The sequence below is a fragment of the Hoplias malabaricus genome, chromosome 15 (assembly GCF_029633855.1).
Source record: "Hoplias malabaricus isolate fHopMal1 chromosome 15, fHopMal1.hap1, whole genome shotgun sequence".
Lineage (NCBI taxonomy): Eukaryota > Metazoa > Chordata > Actinopteri > Characiformes > Erythrinidae > Hoplias > Hoplias malabaricus.
In genome coordinates this window covers 10203348-10215735 of record NC_089814.1, presented here as the reverse complement: position 1 = coordinate 10215735, position 12388 = coordinate 10203348, and positions in this window count along the sequence as shown.

Genomic DNA, 12388 nt, shown 5'->3' with positions numbered 1-12388 from the left:
AGCGACACTACTTGTTGTGCCATTTAAATAAAGGTGGTAAACAGATTTATGTCTCAGTCTTGTTGCTGCATCTCTGAGTACACAATACTTCTGAGCAAATTCTTGTTTTTGTATTGTGTTGTTTTAGCCACACAGATAAAGTTACTGCTAGGAAACTGAACAATGCCATTTGAAGTGTATCTTTTTCACAGTGCATGCTGGGTATTGTAGTGAGAAAGGAATGATAAATGGAAAAACAAATAATAATAATAATAATAATAATAATAATAATAATAATAATAATAATAATGCATGCAATGAAACTAATAATATATTAAATGCTGGTTTTAGCTTCTTCAGTCATCACATAAAATGTAAACTTCAGGCCAGGTATCCAGGTATAAAGTTCAGCCGAATGTGAAATGAAAGAAAGAAAATGAATGATGAATTAATGATAAAATGAAAGGATTCATTTAAAATGTATTTACAGCTTGGAGCTCAGACCTGGACCTGAGCATGTCCAAATATTTTTGTTCTCTTTACTTAAGTTAATCATACTCATGGAGACTGCGAACTCATTTTACCCATTTAGTTAAACAACTGTATCAGTGGCTGTTAATTAGCCTCTGCCATTTATTTGCTATGCTCCTAATTAACTTCACAAAGGAAAGGGTTGGAGAGAGAGAAAGAGAGAGAGAGAGAGAGAGGTGAAAGAGGAGATGAAACACAGCAGTAATAACCACTTTGTGTGCACCTCTGAGAGCTAAATCCTAAAACATTAGGTTCCAAACTCTAATCTAAAGTTTTCAATAGAAAATCAACACTGTGTTTTTCATTTAAACTGACCTAAACATCTAATTTGGGTGTAGTGCATATTCCATCAAGCAGAGGACAATACATTAACCCCATAAACCTCTAAATATCAAAACAACAATATAAAAAAAGTTATCAGTATAGTCTGCACATCATCACTGTCCAAAAAAACAAAACAAAACAAATGTCCAAAATAGTAACTTTACAGAAGAAGGAAAAAAACCTTCCTAAATTTCAGTGGAAGTCCATGTAAAAAGATTTCATTCCAAGCCATTTTTATGCATTTCACACAGTGTGAAGGACTGTTTCTGTGTTCAAAGGATGTAGTAAACTAAAAAAACCACAAAATTTGAGATATGTGTTCCTCTGAGATATATTTTCCTTGGAAAGCGGCAATATTTAATAGATGTTACCGTGCCATTAGAATGAAGGATTCTGGGTTCTAGTTCTATAGTGACACTGATTAATATGAAGTCGTTACAGAGGAATGAATGAAAGAATGAACGAACGGATGAATGAATGAAAGCAACTTGTTGTTGGATCAGGTATCAGGTATTGCTCAAAACTATGCATACATTATATATTATTTAAAAGCAGTAAGCTGTGTTTAAAGCTGTTGTACATAATTCAGTATATACACATCTACAGCTGCTTCACTATAACGGAACGCCTTAAAATTACATCAAACAATACAAAACACTGTACTCTGAATGAGATATTTTCAGTTATTCTGATGAAAAATAGAAACTATATTTATTGTGTCCTGGCCCTTTTCTGGTGTTGTTCTACAGGTTCACCAGTATATTAACTTTCAAAACACAACAGATGCCAGTTTAGATTGTGCTCAGCATTATATTTCACCTTTCTGACCAACATACCAGTATCCAAAACCCAGCATAATTAACGTTTTGCTGGTGAGCACCAATATGGATTGTGTTTTGAAAATAAATGTAATGAATGAATGTTTACCTTGTAAATGGGATGCTAATGTCCAAAATCACTTTTCCCAATGCCGAACGTTGGCTAGAAGGGTACAAAGCCATCCAGCATTGCATTGTGAAGCAGGGGCATTGTTTTATTTAGTATGATGAGGCACTAACCAATATTTGGAATGGTTTTCTTTGGGGTGTTATTTGTGATCCAAAGCTAAACATCCAATATCAGAGCCTGAACTCACTAACATTCTCATGGCTGAATGTCATATGTCACAAAAATGGACCATCCATCCATCCATTATCTGTAACCGCTTATCCAATTTAGGGTCGCGGGGGGTCCAGAGCCTACCTGGAATCATCGGGCGCAAGGCGGGAATACACCCTGGAGGGGACGCCAGTCCTTCACAGGGCAACACAGACACACACACACACTCACACCTACGGACACTTTCGAGTCACCAATCCACCTGCAACGTGTGTTTTTGGACTGTGGGAGGAAACCGGAGCACCCGGAGGAAACCCACGCAGACACGGGGAGAACACACCAACTCCTCACCGACAGTCACCCGGAGCTGGAATCGAACCCACAACCTCCAGGCCCCTGGAGCTGTGTGACTGCGACACTACCTGCTGCGCCACCGTGCCGCAAAAATGGACCATGATAACATCATTTAAAACCAGAAGACATAAAAAGCTAATTCATTAACATATAATCGTTGGAATTGTGTGTGATTAGATTCAATGAACAAGTAGAATTTATTTATTAAAATAGCATTAATGCTGGGCGTTAACCGTCCAACATAAATCCTTATCTGCCATTTACTGGCAGATAGCTGGTGCGCTGAAGCTGTTACTGGTGTTTGGTGGATTCCTGCAGTAATGTAATTTCTAATGTATCAAATTTGGGAGAACTGAAGAGCAGTGAAGAGGAAAATAACCATCCACTATCTCACTGTTCAGCTCCTCGGAACCACAAGCTCCTCACTATCACTGATACGTGAGCCAGCACCTGAAGGGTTAAAATACATCTTCAGATTTACATGTCCATGGTAAAGGAAAGTCAAGGTAGTAGAGTGCGGCTTTTGAGATTAGATAGTAAACAGCAATTTTAGCAGTGTTTTGCTTTAAGCCTCCTGCTGCTCGGATATTTCTCCTGAGAAACAGAGCCTGGGAATGTCACATGGGATTATTTATATTTATGGCATTGGGTAGATGCTCTTAGCCAGAGTGACGTGACATACAATATTAATCATGTTGCAGTGGTAGGCTAATGCAGTACTAGGATTGTTGCCCAAGGACACTTTTTGCATGAAGTTCAATTCAATTTAATTTAACTTTATTTTAGAGCGTTTTTTTTTTTTTTTTTTTTTTTTTTTTTTTGCAACCGGTGTTGTCACAAAACAGCTTTTCAAAATTGCGTGTCCTTGCCCTAAGTGAGCATCACTGATGTGGCAAGAAAAAACTCCCTCAGTGTGTGGATGAAACCTTGAGAGGCAATCTCTACAGACAGCTTTCAAGAACACTTCTAACAATTCAACTAAAATCTTCAAGACTAAGGTTTCCAAAAGAACATGAAAAGAAGTGAGATATATAGGCAGAAGATTCTCTGGCAACATAAAACTTTACAAGATTAACATGGAACATGGTGGAGGCAGTGTGTATAGTATGATTTCAGCACATGTGGAAGTGCCATTTATACATTTTATTATTCAATTCAATGAATTCAGTTAAAATAAGTTGCATTTATTTTGCTGAACACCTTTATACAACTGGTGATGTCTCAATGAATCTGTACAGAATTCCATGTCCTAGCACCAAATGAGTATCACCAATGCAACCAAGGTAGGGAAAATTCACTCGGAGGACGACCATAAAGAGGACTTTAAGAGGTTATAAGAGGACCTTATACTTAAAACAAAAACCCATCCCAAACGACAAAGATCAGTAAATAGAAAAGAGTTATAGGCTTATATTAAATGCACAGTAGTCTAAATCCACTTACGAAAAAGTTGAATTTTTATGTCTTTTTCAGTGATACTAAACACAGTTATACTTAAGAAGTATACTTGGCTTACACGTGTGCAAAAACACTACTACACTAAATGTTTCTGGAGGCAGAAGAAATGTAATTGGTTACTAGCCAACAGGCTATTTATATCAACATTAATATGAAACAGAATTAAGTGTATTGTGTATTATACATTTATTCTTCCCGAGTAATTTCTGTCAGTCAGAGCAGGCAAATACAAGGGTCTAGGTGGAGCTTTACTGGTATATGGCGCTGTATTTGAAAATCTCTGCCCAAGCCTTTGTAGCCAATCACATTCATCCCTGTCTGTTGGCTTGTAATCATTTTGAGTATTGCTTGTGCACAAATGCAAGCCATCCATCCATTATCTGTAACCGCTTATCCAATCCATGGTGGGTCCAGAGCCTACCTGGAATCATTGGGCACAAGGCGGGAATACACCCTGGAGGGGGCGCCAGTCCTTCACAGGGCAACACACACACTCACACATTCACTCACACCTACGGACACTTTTGAGTCGCCAATCCACCTACCAACGTATGTTTTTGGACCATGCGAGGAAACCGGAGCATCCGGAGGAAACCCACGCGGACACAGGAAGAACACACCAACTCCTCACAGACAGTCACCCGGAGTCCTGGAGCTGTGTGACTGCGACACTACCTGCTGCACCACCGTGCCGCCCAAATGCAAGCCAAACATACTTCTTAATTATAATTGTTTGTGATAAACTGACCTTGAAGTATATTTTACCTTTTTTTATTTTGTATGAGTGTGTTTAAGAGCTGTGTTAATAAATCCTAATAAGAGACAGGGGATCAATGGAACAATTCTAGTTAAAATAAAAGCCCAGTCACAGTGGTGAGCTGGTGGTGTGGAGGTGAGGCACTCTGACACCTGCAGAAGGCCCCATGGGAGTTGAGCAGGGATCCGCAAATCCGAGGCTTGTCCTGAGAGACATGTGGGAGTTGTCTAATGGTCAAGGCTAGTTGAATGTCAGACAGGCAGGGTCACCCAATTTTAGATAAAGATGACTACCACTCTCAAGAGACTTGGTAGGAGAGGAATGCTCTAATATGTTTGGTGACAGTGATCCTAAAAAACCCACAAGAAGCAGCCAGGACTTTTAAAAGATGAAGAAAGTGGAACCGATCATCGTATGTGACCTGCTTTTTGTATTTGTTTCTCAAAGGAAGAGTGAATACCAGTGTTATTCAGAACATGAAGTGGACTGAAGCTCAAAGAAACTGCTGAGAACATTACACAGACCTTTTCACCGTGAAGAACGTGACTGAGGACCAAAGGTTAAGATAAGTATAATATATATATATATATATATATATATATATATATAATATATATAAATAAATAGATAAAATATTTATTATAACCCTAAATGGATTGCCCAGGTCTTGTTCAGACAAGAAAAAATCTTTTTTCAGCTACTGGAAACCATAAGATTCTTGTAAAGATGGACCGAGAAAATACTATACAGCTGTGTCATTTAATGGCATGATGGAAGGAGGCAGTTGAATACTGGAAATGTTTTTTGCCTGCTACAGTAGTGAGTAGACTCCTCTCTTTCAGGAATAAACTCACAGAACATTTCTTAATTCCAATTGCTTGGCATACTTTGTTAGTTAGCCCCTATTCACCTGTCCTTCAATGGTCAGGATCCAAACAGGACCACCACAGAGCAGGCATTGCCTCTACAGAAGCTTTGATAGAGCACTTGCAGGAAGTAAACAGAATACAATTCATCAGACAAACCTGATATTGTGATACACCAGGCTACCATTGTCTTCCCAGTGGAAGACCTGAGTGGACTATTCATAGCTTAGCTGATTTCTGTCTTTCTTTATTTTCAAGGAATAAAACAGAAGTACACTTAAGGTTGAGTGTTACTGCGAATAACATTATGTCTGCTCATTGACTGACCAAATCATAGCTTTGATTTTATTTGCTAAAACCCATTTATTCTTATGTTTTATTGCTTAAACAGTCAGTGTGCCGCAGCTAGTATTACTGGTGGTTAGTGGAGTCCTGCAAGGGTGTAATGCCTGATAGGACAAACAAGGGAAGAATTGAAGAGCAACGAAGGGGAAAATGAGATCTCGCTATCCGCTCTCTTTGCACACTGCCCAGGGCTTCCACAGAAATGTAACTGAGAACCCCAACCAGCACAGCAAACAAGGGTTAAACCTGAACAAAGTGGCCTTCAGTTCAGTCTGTCTGACTTTACCATTGTACTCCAGCTCCCATTAAACCTATGCAACCCCCTGCAAACACAAGATGGTCAAGGATGCTTTAATTGTTCTTTCAAAAAGAAATCTTTTAGAGGCCATTCCTCAGCACTAAGAAAACACCATGAAAAAAAACTGAATTACATGTATGACTGCGCAGCCTCCAGGGTGTATTCCTGCCTTGTGCCCAATGATTCCTGGTAGGCTCTGGACCCATACAACCCTGAACTGGATAAGCGCTTACAGATAATGAATGAATGTATGACTGATTGAGTACATTTCATTTAATTATAAATGATTCAGTATATTTTTTTTACTAATTACAGATTTACCTGATGCTACAACCATGAGTCCCAGCTTATCAGATTTTACATTTCATTTCTCAAAGTTACAAAGCTTTAATATAAGACTGTAAGGGTGTGGATGAGACTTGGAGAGATGAATAGATGGGATTGCAGATGCACTTGCGAGGTGGAAGTTTAATACACAAATGGTGAAGACTACAATAATACTCACTGGACCTTACATAGGCAAAATAACCAAAATATTAGAGAACCAGATAGTTATACCTACTGAAAACAATCAAACATCCAACACCACAAGAAGACAAAGAATAACCTTATATACAATATAAAGACCATGGGGATCACCTGTGAGCACTGTCACATGACCAACTATCCAGGGTGTAACAGGGTGTGGTTAGATGACACAAAGGAACTAAAGAACAAAGCAACACAAATGGAAACGAGTGTGCCAGAAACAGGATGAAAAGCAGGAACATAAAGTACAGAACTAAATTGCACACTGATCACGACACTGGGCTTTTAAGTAAGTATGAAAGTCCAAATATGGGTAGACTTAGATGCTTAAGAGCACTCATGCATAAACCTAAGGTCATCATGCCCCTACGGATGTGGAGGAGTGGAACTGTGTTCTGTGGCAGCCTGGTCTTAAGATGAATTTGCACATAATTTGCTAAAAGACCATTCCCAGGTTTTATACAGTGTGTACAAATGTTACTGTGTAAAAAAAGAGAAAAAAATCTTACAATAGATTTAACATGACTCTAACCCTAACTCTAAACCTAATCCTAAGCTATGAAAGGTACCTTCTCATACAAGAGCTCATAGAGTTGTTATTTCTTTAATTCTTCATGAAAGTACATGACAGTTGGGTGGCCTTACAGACTCTTAAAGATTCATCATAAATTGTCTGTAAAAGTGTTATAAAATAGTCTTCTTACCAAAGGTTAGTTTAGTGTAATTAACACTGGGGTGTAGGAGTAGTCAAGGAGCAAAGGAAGGAGGGAAGTGCAGGAGGCTTTATTAATATAACTTAAAGGAAACTACACAGAGGGACACTAAACACAAGGGCTAAACTATAAACAGGGCTAAACACTACACAAGGACTATACAGAACTAAGGGGCTAAACGCTAAACAAAGCTAAACACTAAACAAGGAATCTAAACATAAAACACAACAGTTAAACAAGGCTGAATCCAGAGCAAGACAAAAGAGCATTAAACATAGACCAAGGTAGCACCATCAATGACAGTCAGCAAACATACATACAATGACCCACAAACAGGAAACGCTGACAAGGACTATATGTAGTCAACACAAACAAGAAACACCTGGGTACTAATTAAGACACATGACACTAGAAACACAAGGGGAGGGTATCACATGTATCACAGGGGGAAACAGTCACAAGACAAGAGGAGCACAAAACAGAAACAATACAAAACAGAACACAAAATAGCACGTTACAGTTAGGTTAGGTAAGGTGTTTTTTTGTCATATAGGCACATATGTTTCTATAGTGAACAAAACAAATTTCAACATATCTGAAAAGCCCTGGTGTGGTTTGTGATTCCACAAAGAACCTTCCAACATCAGTACTTCACCTAACGAGTGTTTGTCTGGCTGCATGCAACCATTTGCTCACAGGAACATCCTCATATCTTGTGTAAAGCTTTCTTTCAGAGCATGTTTTCATAAACCGGCCACATAGAAGTACCATTTAATTAGCGCAGAAACAGAATTTGGACCGACTGTAATGTATTCTGTGTATTCCATCAATTCCCACTCTCTGTTTATTTGAGCTTTGCCAGTTTTTAAGTGCTGTTCTGACAATGTTATGTACTTCATAAAAGCAGCAAAGACGCCTCAGTGAGAAAAGCAGAAAACCAGCCATGCAGATACACTGCCTCTGGCGAGAGAAAACCTAAATGCCTATGTGATGAAAAGTTTACACTCATAAATGCAGGCAACATTCTTCCTCATACACAGTATTTTTGTGGCATTTGCGAGTAATGTAGCTACAGTTGTCAAGTTAAAAAAGGTTGTTTGTCACTCTTGTTCAACTTTAGAATAAAGAGCTTTAATCTGTTCATAGTTAGTTAGCGCTTGGAGTAGACTTGCATTGATTTGAGTGTCACATTTTAAGCCACTAAAGCACAAAATGCAGTAGGCTTCGTTTTAGGGTCAGGGTTATGATTAAGAATAGAATTAGGCATTTGTTGTATTTTAGCAAACATGGACAAACACTGCCATTTATTGTAGTCATACTGGGTTGTCACAGGTCAGTTAATGTAAATGTTAATGTTAATGTAAAAACAATTATGGGAGAAAAACGTAAGGCGAAGCAGCTAAGGCTAGGGCAAATGTGGGTGAAAACATTTATCGCAACTTTGTATTCAATTTCATTTTCCCCACATGACTTACATTTCTGATTTTCAGTAAAGCTTCCATTATAAAGTGTGTTATTGTGGTGATGAGGAAAAAAGGGAAATACTTCAAATAAAAGGCCAGAGTAATAGCTACTGATTATATTATTGACACAAAATACTAGAGCATTCTGGTTCGTTTCACAATTTCTTCATCTTGTTCTGAGCTTCATTAAAATTGTAACTGCATGGCTGTCATTTAAGAATATTTGCTAAGATTTTTCTAGAAATCCCAGCTTAGAAAACTTCTGAGAAATTCATTCATTCATTATCTGTAAGCACTTATCCAGTCCAGGGTCGCGGTGGGTCCAGAGCCTACCTGGAATCATTGGGCGCAAGGCAGGAATACACCCTGGAGGGGGCGCCAGTCCTTCACAGGGCAACACAGACACACTCACTCCTACGGACATTTTTAAGTCGCCAATCCACCTACCAACGTGTGTTTTTTTTGGACTGTGGGAGGAAACCAGAGCACCCAGAGGAAACCCACATGGACACGGGGAGAACACACTACACTCCTCACAGACAGTCACCTGGAGGAAACCCACGTAGACACGGGGAGAAATAAATAAAACAAAATAATTAAAACAATAAAATCTAACAAAACAAAAGCAAAAGTCTCATGCTGGTTTGAAAGCCAAGGAATATAAATGGGTTTTAAAACTAGTTTTAAAAATCAACAATGAAGCAGCCTGCCTAATATACAATGGTAGGTTATACCACAATTTAGGCGCAGCAATTGAAAAGGCTCTGTCCCCTCTGAGCTTACACTTCGACCTTGGCACCTCCAGGAGCAGCCGATGAGTTGACCTGAGGCACCAAGAAGAGATGTGGGGATGTAGCAGCTCAGCGAGGTAAGGCGGTGCGAGTCCATTTTAAAGATTTAAAAACAAATAAGAGAATCTTAAAATATACTCTAAAATGCACAGGCAGCCCGTGGAGAGAGGCCACAATGGGAGTTATATGCTCCCTCTTATGCGATCCCGCTAAAAGTCGGGCAGCAGCATTTTGCACTAATTTGAGACGTTTAAGGGAGTACAGGCTGACTCCAGAATGCCTTGCAGCAATCCAGCCATGATGTGATGAAGGCATGGATTACTGTTTGAAAGTGCCCATGTGCAAGAATTGGCTTCACCTTTGCCAGCTTCCTCAAGTGGAAAAAGATGGATTGACTACTGTGCCAATTTGGCGGTTAAAATCACTGTCCATCTTAAAACCCAGGTTTGAAATTGTTGGCTTCAGTTATAGCTCCAGATGGACATATGAAGCCATTGTCATAACTGTGTTTTAGTTGTTCTTAGTTAATATTAATAACCAATCGTTTCCAGAATGATTTATAACATTCCTCTTATTTCTCTGCTCAAACGCAACTGATCTAACTGAAATTGCAGGTTTAGTGTGTCCACCAAACTGTACTGTCCCCTAAAGTAGAGCAGTGCTCATTTTCATAATACAAAACACCTAAACATAGTCATTTAAAAGGTATTGAAAAAAAAAAATCAGGTAATTATGAATTGTGTGAACAAGGACAAACATTTACAAGAACTGCAGTTCAAAAACCACTATGTATTACCTGTTGTTGACAGAGAATGTTGGGGTTTTTCAACAAAACTGTACTTTTCTTTGAAGAAGCGGTTTTACTGAGTAACTTGATGAACACATTGGGTTTGCTTTACAAACTAGTTTTATTCACAGGGCGACACACACCTATGGACACTTCTGAGTCACCAATCCACCTAGCAATGTGTGTTTTTGGACCATGCGAAGAAACAGGAGCACCCGGAGGGAACTCCGGTGCTGGACTTGAACCCACAACCTCCAAGTCCCTGGAGCTATTTGAGTACAACACTACCAACACCGTGCCACCCTGAAGTCTTAATATAGTAACCCATTTGGGGAGACTCCTTTTGAACTTGCCTGGCCTGCATGGCTTTATACAGCTTCAGCATCACCCTGGCCCCACCTATTCATTATCACACACTCTTACTGCTAGAATTAGACCCATTAGCACACTAAAATAGGTCTGTAACTAAAGGAGGATGTCTAAGAACTCTTAACTCTTCAAGAATTTGACAGATGTGTGATTCTACTTATGTATTACCCCCAGTTCACTATGTCTTTATTCTCTTAATTAGTTTCACTTAACCAGCCTTTAACAAACCTGACATCCCAAATGTGTGCAGTTTCATTAAAATCAATGAAAAAACATGAATGGGCACAAGTTCTGGGCATTATGAATACTCGTATATGTTGTTTGGACAAGGTATTGCAACAGGAGTGTTGTTTTGAGAGTTGTTTATGGATCTCACACACAGCTCTCATATCCTCTTTGAAAAATAGGCTGAGAATACATTCATTGATCTTCTGTAATTGTCATTCCAGACAGGGTCACTGGGAATCACTGGCTGCAAAGCAGGAACAAACCCTTAACATGGCACCAATCCTTCCCTGGGAAACACACATTCACTCAGTCAGCAAAGATTAACATATATCTATAAAAATGACAGTTAATTTTATGGTTTAGTCTGGAGGAAATTCAGATAAACAAATGCCCCCCTCCAAGGTGTGTTCCTGCCATGCGTCCAGTGACACCGGGTAGGCTCTGGACCCACTGCGACCCTGAACTGGATAAGCGGTTACAGACAATATATAATGATTAAAACAAAATTGAGGTAGTCATCAAATGTTCAGAACCATAGAGAAAAATATTAATTACAATGCTTTATAGGATTCTCAGGTATGATACCGAAAACGTACTTTCAGTGATGACCTATCAGAAGTGGGGCTCTTGTATCCCAATGGCAGTTAACATATTTTGATCCAAACTAATCTAGGCAATTAGGAACTGGTGGTAGACAGGGGCTATTGTAATTAAAGCTCTGAGTACTGAGAGTAACTGTCTCATTTATGGTAGAATTCTTCAGATCTGGACCTTGGATCCAGAACAGGTTTTTAAAATGGCTATCAGGTATGACACAATACCTGGCCAGTCAGGTACATAAGCAGTTGCAGCTGTAGTGCCACATCAGCTGGCCATTTTAAAATCATAGCCTGGAACCTGAATCCAAGTTCTGGATTTGAAGACCTCTAATTTATAGTTTTAATACATCACCACATATTGAAATTCATTGGATCAGAGAGTAAATTAAACCCAGGCAAGTCAAGTTGTTACATTTTCTTCACGTCTTAACCTTACATTCCCCAAACTGCAAAGCAGATGCTGTTTACCACATCTGTTTCAAACCCAAAAATCATGTGCCATCCTGGTTTTTGTGCCAAATTGCAATATATTCAAATTCAGTCATATGTCCTCTGTGTGTACAGTGAATAACTCAAACCATTCTCTAAAGCACAGACATTTCTGTTGTTTATTTCCCAGAAGCAATGGTTTCATATGTCTATTGATTTTATATCAAATCTCCCCTTTCTTATGATCATGCTGTCATCTTAGTGGTTGTTGATAGATTTTTATTAATCCTGTTACATAATTCCTCTTCTTGACACTGCCTTTCAACTGACTGAAGCCTTTAGGCACTATGGATTACCATTATGGATTTACCTCTACTGTGTGGAAGGCATTCATGGAGAACTTGGTATCACAGTAAGCTTCATATCTAGACATCACACTTAATCCTGGTGGAGAGAATGAAACACCAATCT